This window comes from Hyla sarda, chromosome 1, assembly GCF_029499605.1.
Source record: "Hyla sarda isolate aHylSar1 chromosome 1, aHylSar1.hap1, whole genome shotgun sequence".
Classification (NCBI taxonomy): domain Eukaryota; kingdom Metazoa; phylum Chordata; class Amphibia; order Anura; family Hylidae; genus Hyla; species Hyla sarda.
The window spans coordinates 282,863,295-282,881,577 of NC_079189.1; the positions used below are offsets into that span (position 1 = coordinate 282,863,295).

Consider the following 18,283-nt stretch of genomic DNA (forward strand, 5'->3'; position numbering starts at 1 on the left):
AATCGCACTGTACCAATCTACAGGATGAAGGCTCGGGCGGCTGTCAGTGGAATGTCAGGACTCCAGCTGTCTATGACATCACATGTCTGATGTCACGATGACTGCTTGTTTCTTAGAGCTGCCATGATTTAGTATCTGCTATGGACATAACCTGATGTTTCTACTATGGACCTTACAGACCCCAGAACCCAAGTAATTAGTGCAGGGGCTCCATTTTGATCATCTCATATTTCACATTATTTGAGTTCCATGGCTTGGATACATTTGCACCCTCTATAGCAGTGGTCTCAAAGCTATGAACCCCCAACCGCTGCGAAACCACAAATCCCAGCATGCCCGGACAGCACCTTTGCATAAGGAAATAGTCTAATTAAACTTTTCTTATATATAGACTTCCCGACATCTCCAAGGATAAGCATCTAAGGGTCTCGTTCGATCTTAATGTTATACCTTTTTTCAATAACATCGATGATTCCAAAATGTATGAATATAGGAATAATTCCATATAAGATACAAAAAGTTAGCATCCTCCATCTGACATTTTGGACAGCTTGCATCCTGTCTGGGGCCCATACGCTTCAATTCCCATGGAGTATAATACATCCTATACGAAATCTTAGACTGTACCATTACATGGGCCTTATTATATCATGTACATTTCATGTTTACAATGGCTCTGCCCCATGAATCTGAATATAAACCCCCCCAAGTCCCTTTCCCATCTAACCTTGATAGCATCAACATTTTATACATTTTTGTCATGGGTTTAGGGACAGGGGGCCCTCTCATTAATTCAACAAGGGGATGTGAATGTTCTCTCCCGAACTCTCCTTTTATTGATTTATGATCTGCGTTACTTATTTGTAAAAAACAATTGTGGTGCCTTGGTGGGGATGTAGGGTAGTTGGGGTGTTGCTGTTGGGGATAATAAAGGGCGCGGCTAACCCTTGTCACTCGTGACGCCAGGGTGAGGGTTAAATACTGTAAAGTTGCTAGGGCCTATCGTCACCCTTCCCAAGAGCGATAGGTGAGTGCGTAATAAATGGATTGTCCACAACCACTGTTTAACGGAAAACTTGCAGGAACATTTATTGAAGATTTTCTGAAGCAGGCAATAGCAATAACAGTCCAGATAACAGATTCTATTTCTAGTTGATCAGCAATTGACAGTTGGTTGGGATCAGATAAGCTCAATTTAGCTATTAGAAGATTCCGTAGCATAGATCCGCTGGATTTAGGGGTGCATTTAGGTCCAGTGATCTTGCAGAGAGTAGCGGTGAATGATTGAAGTATAACCACTTTGGTATAGGCCGAGGCCGCAAGGCTTTGGCCTAGAAAACGTACTTGAAAGTTGCGGAGGTCCTACCTCGTTCAGTGACAGCAACCCAAGAGAGCGAATAATGTCCGCAGCTCCCTTATATGGGCAGGGGCTGGCCGTTTTGGATTGGTCCATAACAACTGTCACTCACCGTTACAAGGCATTGTGGGTGAACATGTGACACAAGAACCACCTAAGGTCCTTCAACATACCATAGAGTTCTAAGTAACGGGTCACATGACCTAAGGTCCTGCGACGCCAAACAAGTGAATAATACAATATACATATATACAATGATAATGGTTGTAAATATTTACCCCTTAAGGACCGAGGGTTTTTCAGTTTTTGCAATTTCGTTTTTTCCTCCTTGCCTTTAAAAAAATCATAACTCTTTCAATTTTGCACCTAAAAATCCATATGATGGCTTATTTTTTGCGCCACCTATTCTACTTTTTAATTACGTCAGTCCGGACAAGGTAGGGCTCATTTTAATCAGCATCTCCCGCACTATACACCACACCAGTACCTGTGGATAGTGCGGGAGAAAACAAGTGACAGTTTTCCAGAGCGGGGAGGAGACACCGCTGGTCACTGATTTAAAGTGGCCACGGTCGTGCTGTTAATACTTAACAAGCAGACAATGCTGCGGCCGCTTTAAATCAGGGACCAGAAGACTTATCGGCGTATAACACGCAGGAAGACATGTTGCCTTAAATGTAAGTTTTAAAAGTGCGTGTTATACGCCGATAAATATGGTACATGCAGGAAAATTAATGCGTTTAAAATTGTCATCTTCTGACCCCTATAACTTTTTTATTTTTGCGCATATGGGGCAGTATGAGGGCTCAATTTTTGCGCCGTGATCTGAAGTTTTAAGCGGTACCATTTTTGCATTGATAGGACTTATTGATCACTATTTTCACAAATTCACTATTTTGGATTTTGGAATTTTTTTGCACGTACACCATTGACCATGCGGTTTAATTAACGATATATTTTTATAATTCAGATATTTCCGCACGCGGCAATACCATATATGTTTATTTTTATTTACACAGTGTTTTTTTTTTTTTAATGGGAAAAGGGGGGTGATTCAAACTTTTAATAGGGAAGGGGTTAAATGATCTTTATTCACTTTTTTTTCCCACTTTTTTTTTTGCAGTGTTATAGCTCCCATAGGGACCTATAACACTGCACACACTGATCTATTACATTGATCACTGGTTTCTCATAGGAAACCAGTGATCGATGATTCTGCCGCTTGACTGCTCATGCCTGGATCTCGGGCACTGAGCAGTCATTCGGCGATCGGACAGCAAGGAGGCAGGTAGGGAGCCTCCTGCTGTCCTGTAAGCTGTTCGGGATGCCGCGATTTCGACGCGGCTATCCTGAACAGCCCACTGAGCTAACCGGCATACTTTCACTTTCACTTTAGACGCGGTGTTCAACTTTGAACGCCGCGTCTAAAAGATTAATAGCGTGTGGCACCGCGATCAATGCCGTGCGCTATTAGCCACGGCCCGACCCGCTATTATAGATCGGGAGCGGACACATGACGTTCCAGTACATCATGTGTCCTTATGGAGTTAACTTACTAAGGGGTGACTAGGATATAACTAGGGAAGCGGACCCTGACAGTCCTAGGGACTGTGACTTTGGGGCCCCCCCAAACAAGGCACAGTATGAAATATGTGCCAGGACACCACAAACCCCCTTACTTAAAACAAGTCGACCCCGACGCCTGTCCCCTAAGGCAGAGGGACTAGGACAAGGACAGAATTATTAAACAGTCTATACATCCTGACAAAATTTTCTTTTAATTTGCCTAGTATTCTTACTAAACAATTATGAAGCTATCTAACATTTAGTCTCTATCTCCTTAGACATCTTTATAGCTCTTTCTATACATTTATGAGGCTAACTAGACGTTGATAAAGCTCACTAGAAATTGGATGAAGCTGTCTAACATTTAGTCTCAAGCTCCCTGGATTTTTATACAGAGCTCTCTATACATTTAGTCTCAAGCTGTCTAGACATTTTTGAAATCTCACCACATTTTCTTTTGTTTTGCCACGATGAGTCACCTGTTAGTACACAAAAGTTATTGTCACGATGCCGGCTGGCAGGTAGTGGATCCCCTGTGCCAGAGAGGGATGGCGAGGACCGCGCTAGTGGACCGGTTCTAAGCCACTACAGGTTTTCACCAGAGCCCGCCGCAAAGCGGGATGGTCTTGCTGCGGCGGTAGTGACCAGGTCGTATCCACTAGCAACGGCTTACCTCTCTGGCTGCTGAAGATGCTGAAGATAGGCGCGGTACAATGGAGTAGGCAGAAGCAAGGTCGGACGTAGCAGAAGGTCGGGGGCAGGCGGCAAGGATCGTAGTCAGGGGCAACGGCAGGAGGTCAGGAACACGGACTAGGAACAGACTAGGGAACGCTTTCACTAGGCACTAAGGCAACAAGATCCGGCAAGGGAGTGCAGGGGAAGTGAGGTATAAGTAGGGAGTGCACAGGTGGAAACTAATTAAGCTAATTGGGAAGATTGGACCAGGCACCATCATTGGTGCACTGGCCCTTTAAATCGCAGAGACCCGGCGCGCGCGCGCCCTAGGGAGCGGGGCCGCGCGCGCCGGGACAGGACCGAGGGAGAGCGGGTCAGGTACGGGGACCGGGGTGCGCATCGCGAGCGGGCGCTACCCGCATCGCGAATCGCACCCCGGCTGAAGGCGGGACCGCAGCGCACCCGGTCAGTGGATCTGACCGGGGCGCTGCAACAACGAAGATGAGGCGAGCGCTCCGGGGAGGAACGGGGACCCGGAGCGCTCGGCGTAACAGTACCCCCCCCCTTGGGTCTCCCCCTCTTCTTGGGGCCAAAGAACCTGAGAAAAAAAAACTCAATTTTTCCGTGAAGAGGTCCGATGCAAATTAGGAGGGGTTCTGTGTGGAAACGTACGAGACAGTCCAATCTTTTATTGTAAAAACAATAGATGTAGAGGGGTCTGGCGAGACTGGTCACAGGAACGTAGAACCTGTTGATGAGAGAGGCCAAAAAAAATTTTCCTGCAGATCCGGAATCCAAGAAGAGCATAGTAGAGGCAGATATCCGCACAGGCACAGTAAGGCGTGGAGAAGCAGAGTTGACATCAAGAACTGTGTCACCTTCGTGCGGAGTCAGCGTGCGTCTTTCCAGGCGGGGAGGACGGATAGGACAATCCTTCAGGAAGTGTTCGGTACCGGCATAGTACAGGCAAAGATTCTCCATGCGGCGTCGTGTCCTCTCTTGAGGTGTCAAGCAAGACCGGTCAACATGCATAGCCTCCGCGGCGGGAAGCACAGGAACAGATTGCAGAGGACCAGAGGAGAGAGGAGCCGGAGAGAAAAAACGCTTCGTGCGAACAAAGTCCATATCCAGGCGGAGCTCCAGACGCCATCCGGAAGAACGCATGTCAATGCGAGTGGCTAGATGAATGAGTTCATGTAGGTCAGCAGGAGTCTCTCGTGCGGCCAGAACATCTTTAATGTTGCTGGATAGGCCTTTTTTAAAGGTCGCGCAGAGAGTCTCACTATTCCAGGACAACTCGTAAGCAAGAGCACGGAACTGAATGGCGTACTCGCCAACGGAAGAAACACCCTGGGCCAGGTTCAGCAGGGCAATCTCGGCTGAAGAAGCTCGGGCAGGTTCCTCAAAGACACTTCGAATTTCCGAGAAGAAGGAGTGTACAGAGGCAGTGACGGGGTCATTGCGGTCCCAGAGCGGTGCGGCCCATGACAGGGCTTTTCCAGACAGAAGGCAGAACACGAAAGCCACCTTAGACCTTTCAGTAGGAAACTGGTCCGACATCATCTCCAAGTGCTGGGAACATTGCGAAAGAAAGCCACGGCAATACTTAGAGTCCCCATTAAATTTGTCCGGCAAGGACAGGCAGAGGCTAGGAGTGGCCACTCGCTGCGGAGGAGGTGCAGGAGCTGGCGGAGGAGATGATTGCTGAAGAAGTTGCGAATGTTGGTGCAAAATGGTGGACACTTCCGACAGCTGGTGGGTTAGATGGGCGATCTGTCGGGCGATATCAGAGACAACTGGCAGGGGAACCTCAGCGGGATCCATGGCCGGATCTACTGTCACGATGCCGGCTGGCAGGTAGTGGATCCCCTGTGCCAGAGAGGGATGGCGAGGACCGCGCTAGTGGACCGGTTCTAAGCCACTACAGGTTTTCACCAGAGCCCGCCGCAAAGCGGGATGGTCTTGCTGCGGCGGTAGTGACCAGGTCGTATCCACTAGCAACGGCTTACCTCTCTGGCTGCTGAAGATGCTGAAGATAGGCGCGGTACAATGGAGTAGGCAGAAGCAAGGTCGGACGTAGCAGAAGGTCGGGGGCAGGCGGCAAGGATCGTAGTCAGGGGCAACGGCAGGAGGTCAGGAACACGGACTAGGAACAGACTAGGGAACGCTTTCACTAGGCACTAAGGCAACAAGATCCGGCAAGGGAGTGCAGGGGAAGTGAGGTATAAGTAGGGAGTGCACAGGTGGAAACTAATTAAGCTAATTGGGAAGATTGGACCAGGCACCATCATTGGTGCACTGGCCCTTTAAATCGCAGAGACCCGGCGCGCGCGCGCCCTAGGGAGCGGGGCCGCGCGCGCCGGGACAGGACCGAGGGAGAGCGGGTCAGGTACGGGGACCGGGGTGCGCATCGCGAGCGGGCGCTACCCGCATCGCGAATCGCACCCCGGCTGAAGGCGGGACCGCAGCGCACCCGGTCAGTGGATCTGACCGGGGCGCTGCAACAACGAAGATGAGGCGAGCGCTCCGGGGAGGAACGGGGACCCGGAGCGCTCGGCGTAACAGTTATATTGGCTTGCCTGAGGCTATCTACCAATAAGTTTAGCCACCAGGGTCTATTGACTACACGCTTCTTACCTCTGGAACACAACAGTATATCCTTACCTAGGTTACCTTTAGAAATATGTGTTTAATTTTAGCACTCAAGAGCATCTACTGGCCAGGTAGAGCATTTCATACACGTAATAAAGAAAAGAGAGATTAGTGTACCTAACAGTGGCAGGAATAGAATTTCAATAGGCTACAATTCCTAAAGTGTTTCTTGAGTGTGAGACATATTTTTATTTTACTTTGTGTATTGAAGAAGACTGAGATAAGTACATTTAAGTGAGCTATCTGAGGTACTATGTGTGCACGTACTGCTTAAAAGTTAGTTTTAATACCTTAAGGGTAGTTCACCCTGAGTAGTCCTTTGAGACTCTCGCAACATCACCCCCGGGCTGGCAGGAGTCTCTTCACATAGAGATTCTGCAGAAACTTCAGTCCCCGAGGGACCAGCTTGAAGGCTGGACACAGGAGCAACATCTTCGGTTGGACTGGGAGATTCTCTGAAGTCAGGTAGAGAAGGTGTAGCAGGACTTGGAGTAGCCACAGGAGCAGGACTGGTGCTGGGGGAAGCAACCAATGGTGGCTGACTTAATGGAGCAGCTATTGGTAGCTGGCTGGGCGGAGCAACCAGTGGAGGCTGGCTAGGTGGAGCAACAAGGGGCGGCTGGCTTGCAGCTGAACATGGCATACCCCAATACATGACAGGTTGGTGAGAAGAGAATAAAGGAACGTCCATACTGGGATGAATTCCTTCTCCTGGTACATATTTCCTGGCTGGCCTGGCTGGAGGAGGAGTAGGGAGAAGTGCAGGAGGAGGGGGTCCCGGTAAGTCTTCCTTCAAGCACACTTTTATTCGGTTTTGGTGGACCACTGTCACGATGCCGGCTAGCAGGTAGTGGATCCTCTGTGCCAGAGAGGGATGGCGAGGACCGCGCTAGTGGACCGGTTCTAAGCCACTACAGGTTTTCACCAGAGCCCGCCGCAAAGCGGGATGGTCTTGCTGCGGCGGTAGTGACCAGGTCGTATCCACTAGCAACGGCTCACCTCTCTGACTGCTGAAGATAGGCGAGGTACAAGGGAGTAGGCAGAAGCAAAGTCGGATGTAGCAGAAGGTCGGGGGCAGGCGGCAAGGTTCGTAGTCAGGGGAGATAGCAGAAGTTCTGGTACACAGGCTTTAAACACACAAAACGCTTTCACTAGGCACAAGGGCAACAAGATCCGGCAAGGGAGTGCAAGGGAGGAGACCAGATATAGCCAGGGAGCAGGTGGGAGCCAATTAAGCTAATTGGGCCAGGCACCAATCATTGGTGCACTGGCCCTTTAAGTCTCAGGGAGCTGGCGCGCGCGCGCCCTAGAGAGCGGAGCCGCGCGCGCCAGCACATGACAGCAGGGGACGGGAACGGGTAAGTGACCTGGGATGCGATTCGCGAGCGGGCGCGTCCCGCTGTGCGAATCGCATCCCCAACGGCCATGACAGAGCAGCGCTCCCGGTCAGCGGGACTGACCGGGGAGCTGCAGGGAGAAAGACGCCGTGAGCGCTCCGGGGAGGAGCGGGGGCCCGGAGCGCTAGGCGTAACAGTACCCCCCCCCTTAGGTCTCCCCTTCTCTTTGTCCGGTAACTGCCTCCCCTGGGATGAGGACACCGGGAAAGGATGGAGGGATTCCTCAACGGCAGGCAGAACAGCAGGAGTAGGAATGGGGAGAGAGGGCAGAGGGCGAGACCTGGCACGGGGCAGTGTGACACCAGGACGAGGGCCATGAGGGGACACAGAGGCTTGCCTGATGGGACTGGGAGGGGGGGAGAGGCATTTCCTGTGGCAGGCAGAGTCCTTAATGACCTTAGGGGGACCGGATACAGGGGGAACCACAGGGTCACGGCAGGGAGTACTGGGAACCGGTTGAAGGCAGTCCTTGGAACAAGAGGGACCCCAACTCTTGATCTCCCCAGTGGACCAATCCAGGGTTGGGGAATGGTGTTGAAGCCAGGGTAGTCCAAGGAGAACTTCAGAAGTGCAATTAGGAAGGACAAAAAATACAATTTCCTCGTGATGAGGTCCGATGCACATTAGGAGGGGCTCCGTGCGGTAACGCACGGTGCAATCCAACCTGGCTCCGTTGACCGCGGAAATGTGGAGTGGCTTGACAAGACGGGTCACCGGAATGCGGAATTTATTCACTAAGGACTCCCGAATAAAATTCCCAGATGCTCCAGAGTCCAGGCAGGCCACAGCTGAGAGGGGAGAGCTGGCTGAAGTAGAAATCCGAACAGGCACCGTGAGACGTGGAGAAGCTGACTTAGCATAAAGAGACGCCACACCCACGAGAGCTGGGTGCGAGCGTGCGTTTCCCAGACGTGGAGGACGGATTGGGCAATCCACCAAAAAATGTTCAGTACTGGCACAGTACAGACAAAGATTCTCTTCCTTACGGCGATTCCTCTCTTCCAGGGTCAGGCGAGACCGATCCACTTGCATGGCCTCCTCGGCGGGAGGCCTAGGCGCAGATTGCAGTGGAGACTGTGGGAGAGGTGTCCAGAGATCTAAGTCTTTTTCCTGGCGGAGCTCTTGATGCCTCTCAGAAAAACGCATGTCAATGCGAGTGGCTAGATGAATGAGTTCATGCAGGTTAGCAGGAGTCTCTCGTGCGGCCAGAACATCTTTAATGTTGCTGGATAGGCCTTTTTTAAAGGTCGCGCAGAGAGCCTCATTATTCCAGGATAGTTCAGAAGCAAGAGTACGGAATTGTATGGCGTACTCGCCAACGGAGGAATTACCCTGGACCAGGTTCAGCAGGGCAGTCTCAGCAGAAGAGGCTCGGGCAGGTTCCTCAAAGACACTTCGAATTTCCGAGAAGAAGGAGTGTACAGAGGCAGTGACGGGGTCATTGCGGTCCCAGAGCGGTGTGGCCCATGACAGGGCTTTTCCAGACAGAAGGCTGACTACGAAAGCCACCTTAGACCTTTCAGTAGGAAACTGGTCCGACATCATCTCCAAGTGCAGGGAACATTGCGAAAGAAAGCCACGGCAAAACTTAGAGTCCCCATTAAATTTGTCCGGCAAGGACAGGCGGAGGCTAGGAGTGGCCACTCGCTGCGGAAGGGGTGCAGGAGCTGGCGGAGGAGATGGTTGTTGCTGCTGTAGCTGTGACTGTACTTGCTGTAGTTGTGACTGGAGTTGCTGTGTCATGGTGGTCAAGTACGACAGCTGGTGATCTTGTTGGGCGATCTGACGAGCTTGCTGGGCGACCAGCGTAGGGAGGTCAGCGACAACTGGCAGAGGAACTTCAGCGGGATCCATGGCCGGATCTACTGTCACGATGCCGGCTAGCAGGTAGTGGATCCTCTGTGCCAGAGAGGGATGGCGAGGACCGCGCTAGTGGACCGGTTCTAAGCCACTACAGGTTTTCACCAGAGCCCGCCGCAAAGCGGGATGGTCTTGCTGCGGCGGTAGTGACCAGGTCGTATCCACTAGCAACGGCTCACCTCTCTGACTGCTGAAGATAGGCGAGGTACAAGGGAGTAGGCAGAAGCAAAGTCGGACGTAGCAGAAGGTCGGGGGCAGGCGGCAAGGTTCGTAGTCAGGGGAGATAGCAGAAGTTCTGGTACACAGGCTTTAAACACACAAAACGCTTTCACTAGGCACAAGGGCAACAAGATCCGGCAAGGGAGTGCAAGGGAGGAGACCAGATATAGCCAGGGAGCAGGTGGGAGCCAATTAAGCTAATTGGGCCAGGCACCAATCATTGGTGCACTGGCCCTTTAAGTCTCAGGGAGCTGGCGCGCGCGCGCCCTAGAGAGCGGAGCCGCGCGCGCCAGCACATGACAGCAGGGGACGGGAACGGGTAAGTGACCTGGGATGCGATTCGCGAGCGGGCGCGTCCCGCTGTGCGAATCGCATCCCCAACGGCCATGACAGAGCAGCGCTCCCGGTCAGCGGGACTGACCGGGGAGCTGCAGGGAGAAAGACGCCGTGAGCGCTCCGGGGAGGAGCGGGGGCCCGGAGCGCTAGGCGTAACAACCACCTGTGGCTCAAACCCTTTTTTCTGTATGTCATACACATCTGTGTCGGGATAAGGAATTGCAGTAATAGTATAGGGTTCTGTTTCCCATAGAGAATCCAGCTCATGAGTTCTTGGGAATTTCCTGAGCCAAACTTTGTCTCCCAGCTGCAGGGGTTGAGCCGAGGCATGCCGACTTTTTTTGCTGTCAGCCCTGGGCTTCGCCCATTTTTTCTCCACAATGTCTTGGGCTTCTTTGATTCTCCTGCGATGTTCAGAGACCCAGTCCTGCAAGACTTGAGGGGAGTTATTTAAAGGGGCCTGTAGCCCAAAAGTTCTGTCCTTCGGCAATTGACCATGTCTTCCCATCATGAGAAAGAAGGGGGTATACCCTGTAGAACAATGAGTAGTGTTGTTGTAGATTTACAAAAACTCAGGCAGTAGTCGGGGCCACTCTTCGTGTTTCGAGACAGAAGCTGCTCGGAGCATATGGATAAACACCTGGTTGATCCTTTCACAGAGCCCATTTCCCTGAGGATGGTAAGCTATCGTTCTGAGCTTCTTACAATCATGCAGCTGGCAGAGTTCCTGGAACAACTGAGCTTCGAAGGCCGTCCCTCGATCAGTGAGGACTGCTTCGGGACACCCCAAGGGCTGGATCCAGTGGCTTGGCGGTCAGATCCTTGACGGGAACAACAACCACCCACTTAGAGTAATGTTCCACCATGGTCAAGGCATAGCAATAGCCAGATCGAGTGGGGGTCAGCTTCACATGGTCAAGGGCAACCATTTGATTAGGCCTCTCAGTATGGATGGGGTGCAAGGGTGCTCTTGCATCTTTTTGGGGGTTCCTGATGACATTGCACATGGTGCATTCAGCACACCATATTTCGATGTCTCCTCGCATTCCTATCCAATAAAATCTTCGGCGAATAGTGGCCTCTGTCTAATGGATTCCAAAATGCCCCGACTGGTCGTGATATGCATTCAGGACCATAGCTGCATCTCTTCTGGGGATTACAATTTGATGCACCCGTTCTCAAGACACCGGGTCCAATGAGTTTCTGTATTGCAGCCCCTCATGGAGGAATAGGCGATTTCGCTGTCACCACAACTGTCTCAGTTCAAAGTCCCCTTGCTGCTTGTGGAGTCGAGTGGGCACCTTCTTGTGGAGGCAGTAATTCAAGAGGTCCCCTATGACCCAGCTTTCATCCTGCAGAGTCTTCCACGTGTATTGGTCTTCAGGGACTTCCAGAGGTCCGGGTTCGTCACCCTCTTGGGCCGTTAGAGCATTCTGGCTCATGAACCGTTGGTAGAAGGGTGGCATTTCCACATCTTCCCATTCGTCCCCTGTAGGGGGTTCTTCACCTGGGGCCATCCGGGAGAGAGCATCCGCATTGACATTGGATTTTCCACTGCAGTACTTAATACTGAAGTTATAATTGGCCAACCGGGAGACCCAGCACTGTTCAATAGCCCCCAACTTAACAGCGTTCAAGTGGGCCAAGGGATTGTTGTCCGTATAGACCGTGAAGGGGGTGGCCGCCAGATAATCCTTGAATTTTTCAGTGATGGCCCAGACCAGGGCCAAGAGCTCCAACTTGAAAGAGCTATAGTTGTCATCGTTCCTTTCCGCGCCACGAAGATGACGGCTGGCGTAGGCTATTACCCTCTCTTTACCATCTTGGAGGTGAGATAAGATTGCTCTCAGTCCTTCGAAACTGGCCTCAGTATATCAGCGGAACGGCTTACCGTAGTCCGGATAGGCCAAGATAGGAGGTTCTGTAAGAAGGTACTTTAAAGCTCGGAAGGCAGTTTCTTGGTCTTCAGCCCATTGTGTCGGGAGCCTCCCATTATAATTTTCCTTGGCAGTACCCCTCAGTAAGGCAGTCAAGGGGCCAGCAATTTGTGCAAAGTGAGGGATGAAAAGTCGGTAGTAGCCGGCAAATCCCAGGAAACTTATGACGTCTCGTACTGTCTTGGGTGTAGGCCAGTTCCTCACAGCACTTCTTTTCTGGGGGTCAGGTTGGACACCATCGGCACTTACTACATGTCCTAGATAGTGCACTTGTGGCTTTAACAGGTGACACTTGGATGGCTTGACCTTCAGTCCTTGCCGTATAAGGACCTGGAAAACTTCTCTTTTTTTTAAAATCTGATATTTTTATTAAGATCTAAAACATACAGGACCCTGACCCATTCCAAAAATCTGCCACCCAACACAAACCTCTCCATCGCCTGCCTGAGGTAGCTACAATCTACCCTGTCGAAGGCCTTCATGGCATCTATCGACAGAATGGATCGGAGCCCCTACTCCGGCATATGAATATTAGCAGACAGCTTAATCAAATTATCATGACTATTTCGGCTCGGTACAAAGCCGGTTTGGTCAGTAGCAATAATTTTGTTACAAACCTTTGCCAATCTCATTGCCAAAACCTTGGCAATAGTTTTGGCATCTGAATTTAATAGAGAGATGGGTCTATATGAATCAGCTGAAAGAAGGTTATTTCCCTTTTTTAACAGCAGAATTATGTTTGCTTCACGCATAGTCAATGGGAGAGACCTACTAATACAGGATTTTATTACAAGCAAGAGGCGAGTATTATAGTGCCAAATCTTTCTTTTAGTGAAAAAAACAGCAGCAAAAGAGTTAACGGAAATAAGAAGAGAAAAAACACAGGTGAACGCAGGTGGTAGCAGGTAGGTAATCAGCAAGGTATCCACCAATCAGCACACGGCATAGGTTATAAGAGGTATAGGCGTTCCTTAACCCCTTAAAGGGGTTATCCAGGGAAAAACTTTTTTTTTTTTAAATATCAACTGGCTCCAGAAAGTTAAACAGATTTGTAAATTACTTCTATTAAAAAATCTTAATCCTTTCAGTACTTATGAGCTTCTGAAGTTTAGGTTGTTATTTTCTGTCTAAGTAATCTCTGATGACACGTGTCTCGGTAACCGCCCAGTTTAGAAGAGGTTTGCTATGGGAATTTGCTTCTAAACTGGGCGGTTCCCGCGAGATTCTCTCTCTGTCCCTCTCTCCACTATTCAGCATTACGCGCCCGTTACCTCACAGGCTCCTCAGACTGCGGCAGCGCTAGACGTGCCATTGGAGTCTTCAGATTCTCAGTATTTTCTCCAACTAGTTGTTTCTCTTTATTCATTTAGCCCTCTGGTTTTCCAATAGTCTCTTGCTGGACAAATATTAACCCCTTAAGGACCCAGCCATTTTTTGCACATCTGACCACTGTCATTTTAAACATTAATAACTCTGGAATGCTTTTAGTTATCATTCTGATTCCGAGACTTTTTCGTGACATAGTCTACTTTAACATAGTGGTAAATTTTTTTGGTAACTTGCATCCTTTCTTGGTGAAAAATCCCCAAATTTGATGAAAAATTTGAATCTTTTGCATTTTTCTAACTTTGAAGCTCTCTGCTTGTAAGGAAAATGGATATTCCAAATCATTTTTTTTATTCACATATACAATATGTTCACTTTATGTTTGCATCATAAAATTTACATGTTTTTACTTTTGGAAGACACCAGAAGACTTCAAAGTTCAGACGCAATTTTCCAATTTTTCACAAAATTTCCAAAATCACAATTTTTCAGGGACCAGTTCAGGTTTGAAGTGGATTTGAAGGGTCTTCATCTTAGAAATACCCCACAAATGATCCCATTATAAAAACTGTACCCCTCAAAGTATTCAAAATGACATTCAGTCAGCATTTTAACCCTTTAGGTGTTTCACAGGAATAGCAGCAAAGTGAAGGAGAAAATTCACAATCTTCATTTTTTACACTCGCATGTTCTTGTAGACCCAATTTTTTAATTTTTACAAGGGGTAAAAGGAGAAAATGTATACTTATATTTGTAGCCCAATTTCTCTCGAGAAAGCACATACCTCATATGTTTATGTAAAGTGTTCGGCGGGCGCAGTAGAGGGCTCAGAAGCAAAGGAGCGAAAAGGGGATTTTGGAGAGTACGTTTTTCTGAAATGGTTTTTGGGGGATATGTTGCATTTAGGAAGCCCCTATGGTGCCAGAACAGGAAAAAAAACACATGGCATACAATTTTGGAAACTAGACCCCTTGAGGAACGTAACAAGGAATTAAGTGGGCCTTAATACCCCACAAGTGTTTCACGACTTTTGCATGTAAAAAAAAGAAAAATAAATTTTCACTAAAATGTGTTTCCCCCCAAATTTCACATTTTTGCAAGAATTAATAGCAGAAAATAGCCCCCAAAATTTGTAAACCCATCTCTTCTGAGTATGGAGGTACCCCATAAGTTGACCTGAAGTGCACTACGGGCGAACTACAATGCTCAGAAGAGAAGGAGTCATATTTGGCTTTTTGAGAGCAAATTTTGCTCGGGGGCATGTCGCATTTAGGAAGCCCCTATGGTGCCAGGACAGCAAAAAATACCCACATGGCATACCATTTTGGAAACTAGACCCCTTCAGGAACGTAACAAGGAATAAAGTGAGCCTTAATACCCCACAGGGGTTTCACGACTTTTGCATACGTTAAAAAAAAAATGTTTATTTTCACTAAAATGTGTGTTTCCCCCCCAAATTTCACATTTTTGCAAGGGTTAATAGCAGAAAATACCCCCCAAAATGAGTAACTCCATCTCTTCCGAGTATGGAGGTACCCCATAAGTTAACCTTAAGCGCACTACGGGCGAACTACAATGCTCAAGAGAAGGAGTCATATTTGGCTTTTTGAGAGCAAATTTTGCTCGGGAGGCATGTCACACTTAGGAAGCCCCTATGTTGCCAGGACAGCAAAATAACCCCCACATGGCATACCATTTTTGAAACTAGACCCCTTGAGGAACATTTCAAGAGGTACAGTGAGCATTTACCCCCCACTGGTGTCTGTCAAATCTTTGGAAAAGTGGGCTGTACAAAATTTTTAATGTGCACAGCCCACTGTTCCAAAGATCTGTCAGACACCAGTGGGGTGTGAATTCTCACTGCATCCCTAGTTTCCGAAATGGGGTCACATGTGTTTTTTTTTTTTTTTTGCGTTTGTCAAAACCGCTGTAACAATCAGCCACCCCTGTGCAAATCACCTCAAATGTACATGGTGCACTCTCCATTCTGGGCCTTGCTGTGCGCCCCCAGAGCACTTTGTGCCCACATATGGGGTATCTCCGTAGTCGGGAGAAATTGCATTACATATTTTGGGGGTCTTTGTTCCCTTTTACCTCTTGTCAAAATGAAAAGTATAGGGCAACACCAGCATGTTAGTGTAAATTTTTATTATTTTTTTACACTAACATGCTGGTGTAGACCCCAACTTCACCTTTTCATAAGGGGTGAAAGTAGAAAAAGCCTCCCAAAATTAGTTCTGATTCCGAAAAGGATTTATTGATGCTTAAATCCACAGTATAAAGGGTGTGAAGCTGTCAATGGCCATCCTAAGCTGAACGCGCCTGCTCTCGTCAGATGGCAAACTGCTACCCAGCTTTGGGCCCGGTAAGTACCATCATGGGAGACTGGCTGGGAATCCCGGGTGCCGTTGACGTTTTGCTCTGTTGCCGCCTTCCGCTCCGATTCCGAAAAGGATTTATTGATGCTTAAATCCACAGTATACAAGGAGTGAAGCTGTCGACGGCCATCCTAAGCTGAAAGCGCCTGCTCTCGTCAGATCGCAGACTGGTACCCAGCTTAGGGCCTGGTAAGTACCGGCATGGGAGACTGGCTGGGAATCCCGGGTGCAGTTGACATTTTGCTCTGTTGCCGACTTCCTTTCCGATTCCGAAAAGGATTTATTGATGCTTAAATGCACAGTATAATGGGAGTGAAGCTGTCAACGGCCATCCTAAGCTGAACGCGCCTGTTCTCGTCAGATTGCAAACTGCTACCCAGTGTAGGGCCCGGTAAGTACCAGCATGGGAGACTGGCTGGTAATCCCGGGTGCCGTTGACAATTTGCTCTGTTGCCGCCTTCTGTTCTGATTCCGAAAATGATTTATTGATGCATAAATCCACAGTATAAAGGGTGTGAAGCTGTCAATGGCCATCCTAAGCTGAACGTGCCTGCTCTCGTCAGATCGCAAACTGCTACCCAGCTTAGGGCCTGGTAAGTACCGGCATGGGAGACTGGCTGGGAATCCCGGGTGCAGTTGACATTTCGCTCTGTTGCTGTCTTCTGCTCCGATTCCATAAAGGATTTATTGATGCTTAAATCCACAGTATACAAGGCAAGAAGCTCTCAACGGCCATCCTAAGCTGAACGTGCCTGCTCTCGTCAGATCGCAAACTGCTACCCAGCTTTGGGCCCGGTAAGTACCGTCATGGGAGACTGGCTGGGAATCCCGAGTGCCGTTGACGTTTTGCTCTGTTGCCGCCTTCCGCTCCGATTCCGAAAAGGATTTATTGATGCTTAAATCCACAGTATACAAGGTGTGAAGCTGTTGATGGCCATCTTAAGTTGAACGTTCCTGCTCTATCGTCAGATCGCAGACTGGTACCCAGCTTAGGGCCCGGTAAGTACCGGCATGGGAGACTGGCTGGGAATCCCTGGTGCAGTTGACATTTTGCTCTGTTGCCGCCTTCCGTTCCGATTCCGAAAAGGCTTTATTGATGCTTAAATGCACAGTATAAAGGGAGTGAAGCTGTCAACGGCCATCCTAAGCTGAACGCGCCTGCTCTTGTCAGATCGCAGACTGGTACCCAGCTTAGGGCCCAATAAGTACCAGCATTGGAGACTGGCTGGGAATCCCGGGTGCAGTTGACATTTTGCTCTGTTGCCGCCTTCCGTTCCGATTCCGAAAATGATTTATTGATGCTTAAATCCACAGTATAAAGGGTGTGAAGCTGACAACTGCCATCCTAAGCTGAGCGTGCCTGCTCTTGTCAGATTGCAAACTGCTACCCAGCTTAGAGCCCGGTAAGTACCATAATGGGAGACTGGCTGGGAATCCCGGGTGCAGTTGCCATTTTGCTCTGTTGTCGCCTTCCATTCCGGTTCCGGTTTCGATTCCGAAAAGGATTTATTGATGCTTAAATCCACAGTATAAAGGGTGAGAAGCTGTCAACAGCCATCCTAAGCTGAACGCGCCTGCTCTCGTCAGATCGCAGAATGCTACCCAGCTTAGGGCCCGTTAAGTACTGGCATGGAAAACTGGCTGGGAACCCCGGGTGCAGTTGCCATTTTGCTCTGTTGCCGCCTTCCGCTCCGATTCCGAAAAAGATTTATTGATGCTTAAATCCACAGTATACAAGGCGAGAAGCTGTCAACGGCCATTCTAAGCTGAATCTGCCTGCTCTCGTCCGATTGCAGACTGCTACCCAGCTTAGGGCCTTGTAAGTACGGGCATGGGAGACTGGCTGGGAATCCTGGGTGCCATTGCCGTTTTCTCTGTTGCCGCCTTCCGCTCTGATTCCGAAAAGGATTTATTGATGCTTAAATCCACAGTATAAAGGGTGTGAAGCTGTCAACGGCCATCCTCAGCTGAATGCGCCTGCTCTCGTTAGATCGCAGACTGCTACCCAGCTTAGGGCCCGGTAAGTACCGGTATGGGAGACTGGCTGGGAATCCCGGGTGTCGTTGACATTTTGCTCTGTTGCCGCCTTCCGCTCCGATTCCGAAAAGGATTTATTGATGCTTAAATCCACACTATACAGGGTGTGAAGATGTCAACGGCCATTCTAAGCAGAACACGGCTGCTCTCGTCAGATTGCAGACTGCTACCCAGCTTAGGGCCCGGTAAGTACTGGTATGGGAGACTGGCTGGGAATCCTGGGTGCAGTTGACATTTTGCTCTGTTGCCGCCTTCCGTTCCGTTTCCGAAAAGGATTTATTGATGCTTAAATCCACAGTATAAAGGTTGTGAAGCTGTCAATAGCCATCCTAAGCTGAACGTGCCTGCTCTCGTCAGATCGCAAACTGCTACCCAGCTTAGGGCCCGGTAAGTATCAGCATGGGAGACTGGCTGGGAATCCCGGGTGCAGTTGACATTTTGCTCTGTTGCCTCCAGCTTCTCCGATTCGGAAAAGATTTAATGATGCTTAAATCCATAGTATACAAGGTGTGAAGCTGTCAACGGCCATCCTAAGCCGGACGC

At 49.3% G+C, this 18,283-nt stretch overlaps 1 pseudogene; it reads left to right on the forward strand.

Moving 5' to 3' along the window:
• Window positions 1–17,652: 17,652 nt before the first annotated feature.
• On the forward strand, window positions 17,653–17,772 carry LOC130352755 (5S ribosomal RNA; annotated as a pseudogene).
• Window positions 17,773–18,283: the final 511 nt, after the last annotated feature.